Genomic DNA, 20226 nt, shown 5'->3' on the forward strand with positions numbered 1-20226 from the left:
TGTATATAGCACAGTGCATTCACTCCCTTCTTTGTCTTTGCTTCTGTCGTAAAGATTCTTATCGGAACATGTGTGTCTGCAAGACTGCTCTTGTAAGCAAGATACGTACAATAACTGAATCAGATGTACATTGTTTACATGCTTTGCTAAGCTTCTGTTGTTAATCATTGCTTATCTGTTTTTCCTGAAAATGTATATAAGAAGATGTACAATAAACCTTGGTGCCTCAGGCTGTTGGCTCGGGGTCCCCTGTGCCTCGCTATACTGTCACCTCTTTTTCTCAGTTCCTTTGCAGCCCCAGGTCCATAGGCCATTGAGGTCGACAATATGATATATGTATTTACAATGGAATATTAGTCAGCCATGAGTAATAAAGAAATTCTGCAATTTGTGACAGCAGGGATGAAGCTTGAGACTATTGTGCTTAATGAAATAAGATATAGATAGTAAGACAAATACTATATTATATCACTTGTATATGGAATCAAAAAAACATATAAATATTATATGTCAGTTATATTTCAATACAGCTGGAAAAAGAAGACAGTGGGATGATTGTATTAAAAAAGAAGACTCACCACCATCACTCTTCTGGGTGTATATCCAAAGGAAATTATATTAGTATATATAGTATATATAGTATATACTATATATATATATAATGGAATATTATTCACCCTCAAAAAAGAAGGAGATCTTACTGTTTGTGACAACATGGATTAAGCTAGAGAACATTATGCTAAGGAAAATAAACCAGACACATAAAAAATGCTACATCATCTCACTATAAGTATATATTGAATCTCCAGAAGTTGAATTTATAGAAGCAGAGGTTATTCTGGGGTAAACGGGGGTGATATTGGTTAAAGGGTACAGAGTTACAGTTTCATAGGATTATTAAATTCTAAAAATCTAGTGTACATCATGGTAAATATAGTTAATAATATTGCATTTTATTTTGGAAAATTACTTAGAAAATAGATCTCCGGTGTTCTCAACACACACAGACACGGATGATAACTATGTACGGAGATCTATATGCTAATTAGTTTGACTATGGTAACCATTTCACTATGTGTATGCCTATCAAATCATCATGTTTAGCCTCTCAAATTTATATACTTTTTATTTAAAAAATTAAAAATATAAAGAAGTCAACTATATAGTGTCTCGAAGAGATTCCCTTAGATTTAAAGACAATACATAAGCTGAAAGTGATTGGATAGGAAAAGATATTCCATGCAAATGTAAATAAAAAGAGCTTGGTGGTTATACTTATGTAAGATAAAATAAAGTATATATCAAAAACTATCACCAGAGACAAACTAGGTGATTACATAATAATAAAAGAGCCAGTTCAAAAGTAAGATATAAAATTATAAATATATATGCATCCAAAATCAATGCACCTAAATATATAAAGCAAATATCAATTGATCTAAAGGGAGAAATAGACACAAATACTATAATGGTAGGATACTTCAATACCTCATTTTAAATAATGGATAATTCATCCAGAAAGAAAATCAATAAGGACACAACAGTCTTGAACAATGCTATAAACAAAACAGACCTGACAGGCATATACAGAACATTCTGCCCAACATCAGCAGAATATACATTCTTTTTAAGCATACACGGAACATCTTCTAGAATATGTCACATGCTAGGTCACAAAATAAGTCTTACAAAATAAGGAGATTGAAATAATTCTATATTTTCTTTTTTTAAAACTTTTTAAAAAATTTATCTTGAGAGAGACAGGGACAGTGTGAATGGGGGAGGCACTGCGAATGCAGAGAGACAGGAGGAGAAATAATCCCAAGCAGGCTCTGGAATGTCAAGTGTGGAGCCCAATGTGGGGCTTGAACTCACGAAACTGTGAAATCATGACCTGAACCTAAACCAAGAGTTGGACACTCAACCGACTGAGGCACACAGGTATCCCTCTAAGTGTCTTTTCAAACAACAATGAAATAAAATTAGAAATCAATATTGAAATGAAGTTGGGAAAACTCATAATACAGGGAAATTAAATAGTATACTCTGGAACAACCATTGGGTCAAGGAAGATTTCAAAAGGGAAATTAGAAACTATCTAGGAGAAAGGAATATTTAAAAAAAATCCCATAACTTATGGAATACAGCAAATGCGGTACTAAGAGGGAACTATGTAACATCTGCATGATGTTGATGTAATTCATGTAAACATTTACATGAAAGAGTCCAGAGATCCAATGTATAGCATGATGACTATAGCTCTAGTACTATAGCTACAGTATTATATACCAGAAATTTGTTAGGGGAGTAGTATTTATGTGCTCTTATCACACACACAGTAATTATGTGAGAAGATGGATACGTTAAAAGCTTGACTATAATAATAATGCTTCATGTTGTACATTTTAATACATACAATTTTTAATTAAAACAATAAAGTTAAAAGATTAAGTAGAAAGATTTCAAGCAAACAACCCAACTTCATACTTCAAAGACCTAGGAAAAGAGGAACTAAGCCCCGATTTACCAGAAGACAGGAAACAATAAAGATTTAAAGCAAAAATAAGTGAAGTACAGAATAGAACAACAATAGAAAAATTGATTAAAGCCTCATTTTTTGAACAAATAAAATCAATAAATTCTAAACTAGTCTAAGATAAAAAGAACACTCAAATAACTAAAATGAAAAATGAAAAGAGGAGACATTACAACCAATGCCAGAGATAGTTAAGAACTAATATGAATAATTACATGACCACAAACTGGATAATGCAGAAGAAATAGATAAATTGCTAGAAACACACAGCCTTTGAGACTGAATCAAAAAGAATGAACCAATAACAAATAAAGAGATTTTATATCAATAACTAAAACTCTCCCAACAAAGAAAAGCCCAAGACCAGATGGATTCACAGATGAAATCTACCAAATATTATATATATATATACGTATATTATATATATATATATATATATATATATATATATTATATACGTATATATATATACACACACACACACACACACACACACATATATGCCAATCCCTCTTAAACTTTTACAAAAAATTAGAAGCAGAAAGCTCCCAAACTCATTTTATGAGGCCCAAATCATCCTGATGCTAAAGCCAGAAAAAACACTACAAAAGGATGAACATGAACTCAAAATTCCTCAACAAAATATTAGCAAGCCAAATTCAACGTACATTAAAATACTCATACACCATGACCTAGTGGAATTTGTCACTGGGATATAAGCATCAGTCAACCTACAAAAATCAATTAATTAGATACACCACATTAATAGAATTACGGACAAAAATCATATAATCATCTCGATAGCTGCAGAACATGCATTTGGCAAAATTGAACACCCTTTCATTGTAAAAATTCTCAACAAATTATGCACAGGAGAAACTTACTACAACACAGTAAAAGCCATATATGAATACCCATAGCTAACATTATACTTAACGGCGAGAAACTAATTTCTTCTAATTTAGAAAAAGGCATAAGGCAAGGATGCCTACTATTTTCATTACTACTCAACATAATATTGGAACTCCTAGACACAGCAATTAGACAAGAAAAACAAATAAAAGCATCTGAATCAGAAGGACAGAAGCAAAATGATCTGTTTGCAGATAACAAGATCTTATATGCAGAAAATTCTAAAAACTCTACAAAACACTGTTAGAACTAATAAATTCAGAAAAGTTGCAGGATACAAAATTAATATACAAAAACTATTGTATTTCTACATATCATCAATGAACTATCCAAAAGAAAAATAAGAAGACAATTTATTTACAATAGCACACAAAAGAAAAAAAAAATACTTAGGAACAAACCTAAACAAGGAAGTGAAAAATCTATATGCTGAAAACCATAAAACACTAATGAAAGAAATTAAAGGAGATGCAAATAAATGGAAAGACATCCTGTGTTCATGGACTGGAAGCATTAATATTATTAAAATATCCATCTACCTACCTAAAGCAATCTACAATTCAATGCAAATCTATCAAAATCTCAAAGATACATTTTACATACAGAAAAAATAATCCTAAAATATTTTCTTTGGAACCAAGAGAGATACCAAATAGCCAAAGCATTTTCATGCTAAAAGAACAAAGCTAGAAACAACACAATTCCTGATTTTAAAATATAATACAAAGCCCTAATAATCAAAGGAGTATGGTATTGGCATAAAAATAGACATAAATAATAATGGAATAGAATAGAGAGCCCCCAAGTAAACTCATGCATATATAGTGAACTGATCATTAACAAGAATTCCTGCCAAGAATACGTGATTTGGAAAGGATAGTCTCTTTAGTAAATGATGTAGGGAAAACTGAATATCAACATCCAAAAGAATTAAATTGGTACTTTATCCTAATTACACACAAAAAATAATTCAAAATGAATTAAACTTAAATGTCAGATCTGAAACCATTGAAATCCAAGAAAAATGGAAAAGTTTCTTGACAGGGATCTAGGAAATGATTTCTTGGATATACACCAACAACAAAGATAGCAAAGGCAAACAACAACAACAACAACAACAACAACAACAAAAACAAAACAAAAACATTAAACTAAGAAGCTTCTGCACAGAAGAAAACAAAAAACAAAAAACAAAACAGAAAGTAAAAAGGCCATCTATGGAATGGGAGAAACTGCTAGAAAAGCCTATATGTGATAAGGGGTTTATCTCCAAAATATAGAAAGAACTCCCAAACTTCAATGCAAAAAACAATCCAATTAAAAATAAGAAATTAATTGAAGGTATTTTTTAAAAGAAGACATAGAAGTGGCCTACAAGTCTATGAAAATATGCTCAACATTGCTAATCAACAGGGAAATGCAAATCAAAGCCACAATGAACTATCACCTCAGACATGTTAGAATGGCTACAGGGATTGTAATGTTTTTGGCACTATTTTTGTTATTCATATTTTAGAATGTGACCATTTAATTTTTTCTGGTAATTTCATCTTGAGTTCTGCTAACTCACAACCCTCTCCTTCAGATGTTTTGACAGTTCTCCCTTAAGCTTTTGTATATCTCATTTGTCCTCTTGGCAACCTTTTTAAAAATGTTTTGTCAAAGTTGTCTGCTATTTTCGTTTTCTTTTTCCTTTCTCTTGTGTTCTCATACATTATTTTTCTGTTTTGTGCAAATGTTTGCACATAATGAGTACCAAACACTGTTTAATGATATGAGCTCTTTTATGACCTGCTATTAGCAGGATATATGCATCAATGCATGGAGAAGCCAGTGTTCAAGGCAGAAATGCTTGTGTTTAAATGATTTATTTTAGCCCTTTATTTTCCACAAGCCAACAGTTTGCCAACCTCAGAGATGTTCCCCATTTAGAGACTCCATAAATAACAGACTTGCAAGAAATTGTATATTTCCTCAGTACCCAAACTGTCCCTGATTCTTCTCTATTGTATTAAAAGAGAGTCCACAGAAGCTGTCACCACCAGCCTTTACAAATCTTTGCTCTTGTCTTAAAGAAGGATTTTGTTTGTTTGTTTGTTTTGTTCTTGTTGTTGTCTCTCTTTGTATGGGTATCTTGCTTTGGAGAACTTAGTCTGAGGATTATTCTTGGCATCATCCATTTTAGGCATCTTTCTGAAACCTTATTGGGTATCAGCTGTGTGCTGTAGCCCTTCTCCATAAGTAATTGTATAGAATCTCCTGCTTATGTTGAAACTCAAGTTTCATTTCCTTTCCTTGTTGTCATCGTGCTACTGATTTGATTTATAAGATATAAAAGTCATGTTTTTCCCCATTTATAACATAAAATCCTTTTGATGTTTATCTAAGGGCTCATACCTACAATATTAGTGCTTACCCTACTGAATTGAGATGCCTAACAATATGTTGCCAGAACTAGCACATGTTTCAGGCAATTTTATGTAACACTCAAGTTATTTTTTTATGTGCTATAGGCACATTTTATACTATCCTATGACCCTAGTGTAGTTAAAAAGAAGGTTATGTGTGCTTTAATTTTATTGCTCGTGAAGAACTATTTTCTAATTGTAAAATTTAAAGGCTTTTATTTTTGGTGCATCTTAAACTTTATGCTATCTGATGGTTAGATGCATACTTTGCTGATAATTAAATTTTTGATAAAGAAAGCAATCTCAATTACTTTATTGTTATGAGACTATACAATCCTCTTTAAAAGGATACAGTTCAGAGAACACTCTGAGGAATCCATTGTGATAAAAATATGAATTGACCATATAATAAACCTTTTCACCACAGCCCAACTTGAGAATCTAATAAAAGCTATAGAAGTTCTACCCATGGGTGTATTAAATGATAAATCACATATGCACACAAAAATATTTTACATCCGAATTCACAAGATTTGCAAATTTCTTGAATACTAACCATGGGCAATGAATGAATTCTTATAGTTCAGATTATGATGTCTCTGAGTAAAATGTAAAATGTACACACAGGATTAAAGTTAAACATCTTTCTTAATGACCTTGGAACCTAACAATAGACAATTTAACTCTGGTTCTATGATTGAGATTAAATGGGATTCACCTTACATATCTACTTACATGTTTGACTTCCCACTTTTTTTTTTTTTCTGGCTTTCAACTTTCTGCCTTTTTTTTTTTTAAGGTGGACTAATTTTAAACATCAGACAATGTCATTTTTGGTAGTTACCATAAAACAGGATTGTTGCCAAGCAATCTATATTTTTAGCAAAATATCTGTACTAAAGTCATTAGTAAATAGCACAGATCAAAATTTTGTCTAGGAAAGATAAACTTTTGAAAGATATAATTAAATTCCAGAAAACAAAAATGTTTAGGAATATAACTGAGTTCAGCATTTAAAATAAAGGGTAAAGTAAATATATCTTATTTTAATTCAATCTGTTCTTTTATACTTAATACTCATGCTCATATCAATATAACTTATTGAATATTGTCTTATTATTACAAAAATCAGTACCACTAATCTTTTTAAATTTTTTTTTTCAACGTTTTTTATTTATTTTTGGGACAGAGAGAGACAGAGCATGAACGGGGGAGGGGCAGAGAGAGAGGGAGACACAGAATCGGAAACAGGCTCCAGGCTCCGAGCCATCAGCCCAGAGCCTGACGCGGGGCTCGAACTCACAGACCGCGAGATCGTGACCTGGCTGAAGTCGGACGCTTAACCGACTGCGCCACCCAGGCGCCCCAGTACCACTAATCTTTATACTGCTCACAAGTAACAAAATATTCTCAATGTATTATACAGAATTTGGGCTTGAAAGGTGTTAATTTATCTATGATAGCTCTAGACTAGACATTAAATTTTTGTTACCATTCAGAAAGCTTTTTTTTTTTTTTTTTTCTCTTTCCCTAAACAGGAATGGAGTTGAGAGGTTATGTCATTTCTTTCCAAAGCCTGGAGTAAATCAAAACTATTAAGCAAGTAAGTCAGTAAGTAAGTAAGTAAGTAAGTAAGTAAATAAATAAATAAATAAATAAATAAATCAAAACCATATTTCTTGTATCTAGGGGGAGGTGGACTCTGCCAGGTAATAATCTAACACAAACCATTTGATCTCCAAGCACTGTAACCTCTTGTCCTGAGTAAACATATGTGGATATGGATGTATATATACTTGTGCACATGGAAGCATGGTGGATCTTTGAACTTGTATTTTTTTTTAATTGTGTTTTATTTTGACATTATTTCACACTTAAATAAAATTTCCAGATTAATCCAAAGTATCACCATGTACCCTCCACACAGAATCACTAAATGTTAAACGTTTCCCACATTAGAAACAAAATTTCTCTCTATGTGTCTCTTTCTGAAATGTTGAAATACTTAAAAGTAAGTTTAGACATGATGCTCCATTACCTCTTAATCTGTCCATAAGTGTATCTCCAAAAAGCAAGAATATGTTACATATGTATGCTATAATGGTCAAAGCCAGGTACACATACTGTTACAATGTTATTATTTCTTCTACATTCAAATTTTGCCAATTGCTTACTAGTTTATTTTATAGTAAAAGAAAATTCAGTCTGTGGATTTAATATATGTATATGTGTGTGTGTGTATATATATATATATATATATATATATATATATATATGCTACATTCAGTTATAATTAATTTTTAATTTAATCTGGAATGGCCCTTCAATCTGCTTTTGTCTTTCATGATCTTGACATTTTCTGGGAGTGCAAGCCAATAAGGAAGTGACTAAAGAATGGTAAAGTTATGTTTAATGAAAACAGCAATCATCTTGAAGTAGCTGAACTGGGGACTATTTGATCATCACACAAATAATGACAGTAACATATTATAACCCATTAACAAAGTAAGAACCCATGAGCCCACACTGTATATACACATACATATATATATATATACACATATATACATATATACACATACATATATGTATATACACATATATACATATATACACATACATGTATATATACATATATATGTGTATATATATATATATATATATATATATATATATACAATTTAATAAATAAATAAGTGACATAGAAGGGAAAGCTTCTCCTTACAGCAAAATTTCAACCTAAAAATGCAGAAACAGAGATGGAAATGGAAAGTCACAATTTGGAAAATGCAATAATTACAAAACATAATGGCAAAAACCATCAATGGATGCTAAGGCTATTGGTCAAAAGTATGATGAAAAACAAGATATTTACAGAATCCTAAATTATTTCCTGTAGATATTTAGTGGTGGAAAGAGTAAAATGGCAACTTTATAACAGCAAATCTTAACAGACACTGCCTTGACCAAGTGATAAGAGTTATTATCACTAATAATGAGATGTCAAATGGCTCTTAATATAATTCAATGAGAAGGACACATCAACATTTCTGTTATTTTCTGGCCAAAATGGGTTACCAGGATCTAATGATGAGAAAACATGAGATAAAGTCAAATTAAGGTTTACCTCCCTCTCTGTTGGTTTGCCTCCCTGTTTTTACAGAGAACAAACTGAGGGTTGCTGGAGGGGTGGTCGGAGGGGATTGGCTAAATGGGTGATGGGCATTAAGGAAGGCACTTGGGATGAGCAATAGGTGTTGTATGTAAGTAATAAATCACTGGGTTCTACTCCTGAAACCAATACTACACTGTATATTAACTAACTGGAACTTAAATTATGTACTCTAAAAACAAACAAACAAACAAAATGCAAATGCATAGTCAATGACTCAGCAGTTTTACTGCTAGGTACATATTTGATAAGTATATGGACAACAGAAAGTCAGGTACATGAATGTGCATATTGTTAAACATTCATAATAGTCAAACTGGGAAGAATCCAAACAGCTGTACAGATTGGATAAATAAATAGTGTTTTCTTCATTAGAAAAAGGCCAGAATAAGGAACATTCTACTAAATAACCAGCCTATATTCTCTAAAATTAATATCTTAAAAAAGGGTTTGTTTTGTTTTGCCCTTCCCCCCCCCCCCCCCCCATGGTGGTAAGTTTCTTGATTCCAGGTTTACATATTCTCTTTTGTTTTGCTTTTCCTCCTCCTTATCTCATTATATAAAACTTCTATACATAATGCACTCTAGATGTCACTATGTGAAACTGAATAATGGACCTGAATCTCAGTTCAGTTCAAAAAGTATTTATTGTGTGAGTACCTTGATTATAGACATAACACATTTTTTCCCTATCTATACAACAAAATCTTTGGGCCCATCCCCCATGCTCTGCTTCATGGTAATGTGACAGTGATGATTAACTTACCTTACTAAGACCTTTAAGAGGATGGTCAATGGCTTACTCACCTTTTATCCCTAGCAGTATATATAGCTGGTGAACAAGTTGAATTTGAAACCTATGTTGAATTTTTGGGTCTTGACACTTCCCCTTTGCAAGGACACCAAGGCAGGCCACAGATCCTTTCATTCTCCTTTAGTTCAGATCATGTTTCCATATTCCTCCAACTTGACTCAAATAGATCTACCTGCAGTGGTGACCATTTCTTCCCAGCAGTTTCAAACTCAGTATTCTAAATGAAATATGTTTGTATTTGTCTTTCTCTAAGTCATGAAAGTACATATGTAAATGTAGGTCAAAGAAGTCACTCTTATGATACTGTGTTAGTTGTAGTGTTTTTAAATTATATAAAAAACAATTTTTTTTAAAAAATATATAAGCCTTACCTTTTACAAAATTCCTCCAGAACATGCCCTCATTTTTGAGGCACATTTCTGGCTAAATAGGTTGCAATCTTTAGCCTTTATTCTCCTAAGGTATTTAGGTGAAATATAAAAATAAATATATAAATATAATATAAATATAAATATATTTATAAATAACATATATTATAAATTATATATATATATTTATTTTTATTTTGTTTTTATTTACTGTGTGTGAGTTTTCACTCTATTAGCCAGTGGTCAAATTAATTATGTAGCCAACTAATTTTTTTTCCTATTTTCATGTAGGATAAATTGATTTACTATTCCTTATACTGTTAAAGAAAAAAATCTAAGAGAGATTTAGATTTGACTTCATTTTATTGTGATTTTTCAATAAGAAAATGAATAATTAGGAAATGTGCTAATAGAGCTTTTCATGGTCTATATGGGAGGCTGATACGTAAGCCCACATTGGTTACAGCTCACCTTTTTCAAAAACAGGTTCCTAATATAAAAGATTATTCTGAGGTACTGCTTTCACACTTGAAAATAATAAACCTAGGTTCTAGAAACTTAAATGCTACTGAGTGGTCTGTAACTAGTATTAACCCATATTATCTGCATTTACATGTTTGTTAGTTGCAATTATCTTTCTCTATTCTCCCTTCAGGTTTAAATAACCAAATAAAACTTCTAAAAGTTTGAAAATATTCAGAATTGTTTTCACCAAACTTAATTAGAATGTGTTGCATTTTATACAGATTAGTATGGACATAGTTACACAAAGACTGTATAAAATGAGGACAATAATATATTGATACTTACTGATTTACAGTTGATTTTGTGTAGGGAATAGCTAAGAGTTTTCATAGAAATAATTTTTAATACTGCATGCCCTGTTGCATTAAAATGGATCAGTAAGCTACCACCCATGGACCAAATCTGTCCAGAGGTCCAAATGTGGCCTGTTGCCTGTTTTTGTAAATAAAGTTTTATTGGAAAAAATCCCCCCCATTCTTTATGTATATTTTATGGCTGTTTTCATATTACAGTGACAGACTTAAGAATTTGTCATACAGACCAAGTGCCCACAAAATTTAAAATATTTACTACCTGACTTCTTTATGAATTTGCTGACTCATGTGTTACAAGGAAATTTTCAGGCAAAATAGTCTCAGATACCTTAGAATATATATATATATATATATATATATATATATATATATATATATTCTCTCTCTCTCTCTATATATATATATATACATATATATATACATATATACACATATATATGTGTATATATATATATATATACACACATACATACACACATATATGTATATTAATGTTATATTAATTCTTGCAATAAATGCCCATTTAGCTTTAGCTTTCAATTAATAGTGAAATAGAAATTTTAAACTCAGTGAATTTTAGAAATGAGTACTGAATTAAATGATTCCCTATTTACTAATGCAACCCATTCTCAAACTGAGCAAAGTAGATAAAATATTGCCAAATGTGCAGTGAATATTATATATTTTCTAAAGATTCAGTGTCTGCAAGCATGCATTTTGTCTTATTTTTGTGTTATAGAGAACATGATTGTTTAAATCACTATAAAAATTCTAGGGTTTTGCTATTTCTTTATGTTTTTACATGGATTCTCCTATATATCTTTTTAGTCACTGCTATTCACTCTTATTTAGAAAAATCAATTCTCCTATCCCTTGAAAATGATGAGTAATATTCAGTTTAGGATACCATAAAGTGGTATATCTGAAGAAATATTTAAAATGTAAGGTCCCTACTGAGAAAATTCATTAGCCATTTCAACTGTGCTTAGACCAATATTTTTTTCAGTCATGGTCATTACTTTTTATACTGAGAGATAGTTCAGGTTAATTTTTCTCTTTCTATCTATAATGAAATATCCACATAGGCAAAGCAACATTGAGCGTTCCATTCCAGGGATGAAATACTTTTTACTCATTGATTATGTTCAGTAGTTGTAGTTGAAATATTAGAAAATAGTTTGAATTCCCTACTTCATTTTTAGATGTAACAATTTTTAAATTTCATCCATGTGCCAGTTAAAGTTATATTGAATTTCTCCATAGAATCACATTTTAGGAATTGCTAATTAAACTCAACAGTTTCTTTCACCACTATGGACCCTGAAACTAGAGGATATAAGTACTTGTGCACGGTCACGTAAGTTCTCATTGCAAGACTCCTTCTTCCTGCTTCTACTGGTTACACAATATTTGTAAACCTAGTACCTAAAATAGTAATTCCATTTCACTATAAATATTGCCAGAAGTTTTCAAAATAATCAAGCTTGCATGCATTAAGTGCTAGAAAGGTAATTAAGAATGGAAAATTTAAGATTACTCTTATCAGTTTAGTATGTCATGACTACACATAAAAATCCCTGAAGTCTTTGCTTTTATGTTAGCTCACTGCTTCACCACATTTAAATAAAGTAGGTAACAAGGACTGCTCTAGTATTTGAACAGCAGTTCAATTTGAAAGTAATTCAATGAGGGTAACCACTAACTCAACTAATCCAGTTAGATGAGCAATAAGTAATAAATAATTGATTTTCATTAGATATTGAGAATATATTAGGTTACTCTGGGTTAGTCAAACAAGCAGTTTCTTATTTTGGTCCATTTAAGTTACAGAATGTGGACTGAACACCTTTTTAATATATTATTGATCTCATAGACAAGAACAGCCACACCTTGTAAGTAGAAAAATTTGAATCATAACTAAATCACATGGGATTTTTTTTTCTCAGTCTCCTTAGGTATTAATAAAAGGTCTTGCAGGTGAACACATTAACCTAATTTTTAAATTATACTTCTTGGAGTGTATAATTTTATTTTAGCTTCAAATTATGGCCCTGTTTCAGCTCTAATATTTTTCTTTTTTAGAGGCATAATTAACAAATGGAAAATTATTATTTCTCAAAAAGTAAACAATATATTTGCATACATATGAGAAAATATGAAGTCAATATATTTAATAGAAACAATGGTTTTAGATTACTTTTATGCAAAGGGCAGCTTTATATATAAAACTTTAGAGAGAAACAACAAGAAGTAATCATTGTTGAAAGGAATATAAGAATATTCAAATAATTTTAATAATAGAAAGCAGTTTTATTATAATTATCATTTTTTGTTATGACTTCAAAATATTCCTTTTAATTATTTCTTAGGGCTAATGGGAATATATGTTTACTATCAATTTTTTTTTCCATTTTAGCAAAATGTACTCTTTTAGTCCTAGCTTCCAGTCATCCCTGTACTATTATTACTGTTTTTTACAAACTGCTATAAGAAGTGCCTGGGTGGCTTAGTCAGTTGGGCATTTGACTTTTGATTTTGGCTCAGGTCATGATCCCAGGGTCGTGGAGTAAAGCCCTGTATAGGGCTCCATGCTGAACTTGGAGCCTGCTTAAGATTCTTCTCTCTCTCTCTCTCATTCTCTCTCCCCATAAAAAAAAAAAAAAGAGAGAGAGAGAGAGAGAGAGAGAAAGAAAAGGAAAGAAAGAAAGAAAGAAAGAAAGAAAGAAAGAAAGAAAGAAGAAAGTAAGAAAGAAGAAAGAAAGAAAGAAAGAAAGAAAGAAAGAAAGAAAGAAAGAAAGAAAGAAAGGGAAGAAAGAAAGGACTAGGGATAGTCACACTGGATAAAATGTTAACACCTCTCTTGATCTTTCCTTCCTCCTGAATTATTTCATCTATTCATCTTGTAAACTGTGGAAAAAGCAAATCATATTTGGATATTAGAAAGTAGTCAAAGGTAAAGAAAGAAAAAATAACTCAGTTTATTTGTGTTAACGGGAAAACACAGCAATCTTTAAACATGTTTTCTTCCCATGGGGGTATCAATTTGGTAAACACATTTTTACCAATGTGTAAATTTGTAAGCATATACTTATAAGTATAGAATATAGTGGTCAGTTTGGTCAAACAATACTTAGGTGTTGTGGTGAAAGTATTTTGTGAATAACATCTACAAAGAGTTAATTTTAAGCTAAAAACAACAATGACAAATTACCCTTGATAATGTGAGTGGGTCTCATGCAATTACTTGAAGGCCTCATAAGCAGAAACTGGGGTTTCCCTGAAAGGAAGGAATTCTGCTTGAGGACTGTAATACAAATATCTTGTCCAGTTTCCATCCTGCTCACACAGTTGTGGAGTCTGGTGACTTTGAAATCTACACGGCAGACCAGCAAACTGGAAACTCAGGCAAGAGTTGAAGTCGCAGTCATGAGTCTGAGATTGCGGGGGCAGGACAGTAGGCTGGAAACTCAGGCAGGAAATGTAAGCCTTTTTAATCAAAAAGCATGAGTTTTCCTACTCTGTTGTCATGACTGTTTGACTCTTGGGGTTTCCTTGAATTTGCATATTAATTTTAGGATCAGTTTATAAACTACAAAAAGCCATCTGGAATTTTGATAGTATTTCATTGAATCTATAGATCATTTACAGACTAGTGCTTATCCAAGAACTCAAAATACCTTTCCATTTTTTTTTTCATGTATCTTTAATATCTTTAGATAACGTTTTGTAATTTTCAGTGTTCGAGTCTTGTGCTTCCTTTTCTTAAACTTATTTCCAAGTATTTAGACTGTGTTATGCTGCTGTAAATGGAATTATTTTCCTATTTTCATTTTTGGTTATTTTTTCCTAGCAGGCAGAAATGAGATTGAGTTTTGTATATTGGTCTCATATCCTGTAAACTTGCTGAAATTACTTACCAGCCTAATAGGTATTCTGGATTCCTGAGGATTTTTTTCACATAATATCATGTCATGTGCAAATAGAGACAGTTTCCTACACCCTTTTTTTTTTTTAATTTTTAAGTTTATTCATCTATTTTGAGAGAGAGAGAGAAACATAGCACACGGATGGTGGGGGACAGAGAGAGAGAGAGAAAGAGAGAAAGAATCCCAAGCAGGCTCCATGCTGTCAGCACAGAGCCTGATGCAGGACTCAAACCCACAAACTGCAAGATCATGACCTGAGCCGAAGTCAAGAGCCTGACACTTAACTGACTGAGCCACCCAGGCTCCCCTCTCTCTCCCTTTCTAATCCCAATGCGTTTTATTTCATTTCCTTCCCTAACTGCCCTCTCTAGGACCTGTAGCACCTGCGGTACAATGTAAATAGAAGTGATGACAGGGAACACTCTTGTCGTTTCAGATGTTAGTGGGAAAGCATTTAATCTTTCACCATTATACATTATGTTAGGAGTGAGATTTTTGTAGTTGCTCTTTGTTTGGAGGAAATCTCATCTGTTCCTAAATTTTTTATTGCTTTATAGTGAAAAGGGCCCTGAGTTTTTTCAAATGCTTTTTCGGAGTCTATTTTGATGATGATATTCTTGTTCTATTAATATGGTGTTGTTACATTGAATGGTTATTTTATGTTGACTCAACTCTGCACTCCTAAGTCAGTTCCATAGTCAGTGTAAAAATCTTTTAATATACCACTAGATTTGTGTTCTAGTATCTTACTGAGAATTATTGTGTCTATCTCCTTAAGAGATATTAACCTTTAGTTTTCTTCTCTATGATGCCTTTCTCTGGCTTCATAATAGCATAATACTATCCTCATAGAATGAATTGAGAAATTTTCCTTACTCTTCTAGTTTTTGGAATAATTGTTAAAAGATTGATGTTAAATGCATGACATATGATCCTTCTGATAGGCTGTTGGATACATAATTCGTGGAGGAGTTTTAAATCTTTATCTATATGGGATATTTGTTTTATTTTTATCGTATTTACTTGAGAGAGAGAGAGAGACAGTGTGGGAGACAGGGGCAGAAGGAGAGAGAGAGAGAGAGAGAGAGAGAGAGAGAGAGAGAGAGAGAGAGAGAGAGAGAATCTTAAGCAGTCTCCACACTCAACGCAGGGTCCAATGTTGGGCTTGATCCCACGATCATGACCTGAGCACAAACCAAGGGTTCGGTTCATCTGAGCCACCCAGGAACCCTGTCTTGGTTTTTTAACTTGTGAATTCTTTGTCTGGTTTTGCTATCAGAGTGACATTTACCTTACTGAATAAGTGGAGTATGTTTCTTCTTCTATTTCTCAGAAGAATTTGATAAAGATGGTTGCTAATTCTTCATATATCTGGTGGAATTTGCCAATGAAACTATCTGCTTGGGTTTTTCTTTGTTTGGTGTTTGATTTTTAATTCATTCTCTTGTTGTATGTGTGTTATTATTACCTTTTTGTATTAAAAATGTTTATTTAAACATTTAAGAAGTGGAAATTCTCAATTTTATAAGAAAAGAAAAATCATATGCTGAAGTCTCTAAGATCTATGGTCACTTTCATTATGGTATATTATTAAAATTGTTCTGCTTTATTATTCGTTATTGTTGTTAACCACTTACTCTGCCTAGTTTGTAAATTAAATATTATCATAAGTACGTATGTATTGGAAAAAACAGTACATATAGGTTTCAGTAATATCTGTGGTTTCAGGCATCCATCGGGGTTCTTGCAACATCCCCCCACAGATGAGGAGGAACTACTGTTCCACATTCTCTTAATTGCTATAGCTACAGGGTTGGCATTACCATCAGGCAAAGTGATCCCTCCCATTTTATTCTTATTTTTCAGTGCTGTTTTAGTTATTCTAAAGTCTCTTCCTTTCCATATAAAATGTAGAATAATGTTGTCTATGTCTGAATCTTGCTTGGATTTTGATAGGGATTTCATTAAATGTTGACATCTTTTCTACATTCTTCAAATCTTTGAACATACTATGTCTCTCCATTAAGAATTCTTTATCTCAGTAGTAATTTGTAATTTTTAGCATATAGATCCTATAGCATATTTTGTTAAATTTTCATCTAAGTATTTCACTGGAGTGTTTTTCTGAGTATTACTTTTTGGTCTCCATATATTTATTGTTAGTACAAATGTGATTTTTTTGTATGTTGTTCTTATATTTGCAATCTTGCTGAATTCACTTATTAATTCTGAGGGTTTTTTTTCCTCAATACAAATAATCATCCCATTTTCAAATAGTGAGAGTTTTATTTCTTCCTTTCAATGTGTATGATTTTCATTGCCATTTTTTTACTCTTTAAAATGGGAACAACTTCCAGTGCTATATGGAATGAGAGTGGACATCTTTGTCTTGTCCCTAAACTTAGAGGGAAAATAATCACTCTTTTAATGTCAAGCATGATGTTTGTTGTAGATTTGTTGAAAGTGTCCTTATCGAGTTGAGAAAGATCCCCTCTATTCCAAGTTTGTGTGAGAGTATTTATCATACATGGGTATTGATTTTTAATTTTTTTTTTTTTTTTTTTCAACGTTTTTTATTTATTTTTGGGACAGAGAGAGACAGAGCATGAACGGGGGAGGGGCAGAGAGAGAGGGAGACACAGAATCGGAAACAGGCTCCAGGCTCCGAGCCATCAGCCCAGAGCCTGACGCGGGGCTCGAACTCACAGACCGCGAGATCGTGACCTGGCTGAAGTCGGACGCTTAACCGACTGCGCCACCCAGGCGCCCCCATGGGTATTGATTTTTAAACGCCGTTTCTGCATCCATTGCTATGAGCATATGATTTTCTTCTTAGCCTATTGATGTGGTATATTACATTGATTGATTTTCAAATAAGTTACCAGACTTGCATATCTGGAATATATCCCAGTTAGTCACAGAATATAATTATTTTTAAACATTGTGGATGTGATTTGCTAATATGTTATGAGGAATACTTGCACAGCCTTTTGAGTTTCCCTACTTTCTCTTAGCATAATGTATTTGATTGATTCTTTTTGTTGCATGTATCTGTAGTTTATTTCTTTTTATTACTTTCATTGCATGGATAAATAGAGTTTGTCCATTACTTGATTGAGGGGCATTTGGGTTGTTTATGCTTTTTACTGGTTATGAATAGAGCTATGATAAACCTTTGCATAAAGGCTATGTGCAAACATAAGTTTTTATTTCTCTGGAGTAAATACATGGGAGGGATCTTTAGTTCACATGGTTAGCACATATATAAATTTATAAGAAATGACCACACTATTTTCCAGAATTATTATATAATTTTACAGTTCTTCCACAATGTACAGGATTTCTAGTTGCACTCCACATATTCACCAATTCTTGGTATGATCAGTTTTGCTTATTTATTTGCCTCAATTTTATCCATTCCTGTAGGCAGGTGTGTAGTAGCATTTCATTTTGGTATTAATTGGCATTTCTCTAATGCCTAAAGATGTTGAACTTTTTTTTTTGATGTGCTTATTTTCTATCCATAATTCTACTTTGTTGTAGTTTAGTTCAAGTATTTTGAGTTCCTTTTTATTGTATTGTTTGCTTTCTTATTATTGAACTTTGAAATTTTTTATCTATTTCAAGAATAATTTCATTATCAGCACTCTGGTAGTGGCGGTTGGAGGGGCTGAAGCAAGATGGGTCAAAGTCAGAGTGGTGGTCATGGCCCTGAAGGTGGCAAGAAGGATGAAAAGGACAAGGAAAAGAAATACAAACCTCCCAGGCCAACTAGAGTGGGGAAAAAGAAAAAGAAGACAAGGAGATCAGATGCTGCCAGCAAGCTGCCACGGAGATACCTCACACTCCATGCCAGTTAAAGTTACTGAAAAGACTATTTTCTCATGAAGGAAGAATTCATTAGAGATCAGGAACAAATGAAACTTTTAGAAGAAAAGCAAGAGGAGGAAAGACCAAAGGTGGATGATCTGAAGGGAACCCAATGTCAGTAGGAATGTTGCAAGAGATCACTGAGGGCAATCATGCCATCGTATCTACATCTGTGGGCTCAGAACACTACGTCAGCATTCTTTACTTTGTAGACAAGGATCTGCTGGAGCCAGGCTGCTCGGTCTTGCTTAGCCACAAGGTATATGCCATCATAAAGGTGCTCATGGATGACACAGACCCTTGATCACAGTGATGAAGGTAAAAAAGCACCCCTGCCAGGAAACCTATGCTGCTGTTGGGGGGCTGGACAACCAAATCCAGGAAATTAAGGAATCTGTGGAGCTTCCTCCAACTCATCATGAATATGATGGGCATAAAGTACCCAAAAGGGGGTCATTCTGTGCCACCTGGCACAGGTGAAACCTTATTAGCCAAAGCAGTAGCAAACCAAACCTCAGCCACTTTTTTGAGTGATTAGTTCTGAACTTATTCAGAAGTATCTAGATGATGGGCCTAACCTCCTTCAGGAATTGTTTCAAGTTGCAGAAGAATATGCACCATCCATCATGTTTATTGATGAAATTGATGCCACTAGAACAAAAAGTTATGTCTCAAATTCCAGTGGTGAGAGAGAAATTCAATGAACAATGTTGGAACTGTTGAACCAGTTGGATGGATTTGATTCAAGGGGTGTCATGAAAGTGATCACGGCCACAAACCGAATGGTAACTTTGGATTCAGTACTCACCAGACCAGGCTGCATTGACAGGAAAATTATGTTCCCCCTGCCCGATGAAAAGGCTAAGAAGCACATCTTTCAGATGCATGCAAGCAGGATGACCTTGGCCAATGATGTTACACTGGATGACTTGATCATGGCTAAAGACGACTTCTCTGGGGCCGACATCCAGACAATCTGTACAGAAGTTGGTCTGATGGCCTTGAGAGAACCTAGAATGAAAGCAACAAATGAAGACTCCAAAAAATCTAAAGAAAATGTTCTTTATAAAAAACAAAAACAAAAACAAAAAACAAGGCGGCACCCCTGAGGGGCTCTATCTGTCGGAGTGTCCTGACTCCTCAGAGGGATCAGGTTGGGAAAGTTGCCCAGAGGAACCCATGTTCCAGTTGATCTTTCTTAGTAAAACCTCCTGTGTCCCTTTTTGAGTGTGATGTGCAGGGTGCCCGCTGGGCTGCCTTCATCTGTTGGTCACGTGCGGTACTCTCCCCCCAATAAGGCGAGCTGCTTTTCAAAAAAAATCAAAACAAAACAAACAAACAAAAAACAAGAAATAATTTCTTTATCAAATGTTTTCTTTCA

The 20226-nt window shown here is 33.1% G+C and overlaps 1 pseudogene; it reads left to right on the forward strand.

The window, feature by feature from the left end:
- The first annotated feature begins 18637 nt into the window (after positions 1–18637).
- LOC131508898 (26S proteasome regulatory subunit 4-like) lies at positions 18638–19985 on the forward strand (annotated as a pseudogene).
- Positions 19986–20226: the final 241 nt, after the last annotated feature.

Source organism: Neofelis nebulosa, chromosome 1, assembly GCF_028018385.1.
Source record: "Neofelis nebulosa isolate mNeoNeb1 chromosome 1, mNeoNeb1.pri, whole genome shotgun sequence".
NCBI lineage: Eukaryota > Metazoa > Chordata > Mammalia > Carnivora > Felidae > Neofelis > Neofelis nebulosa.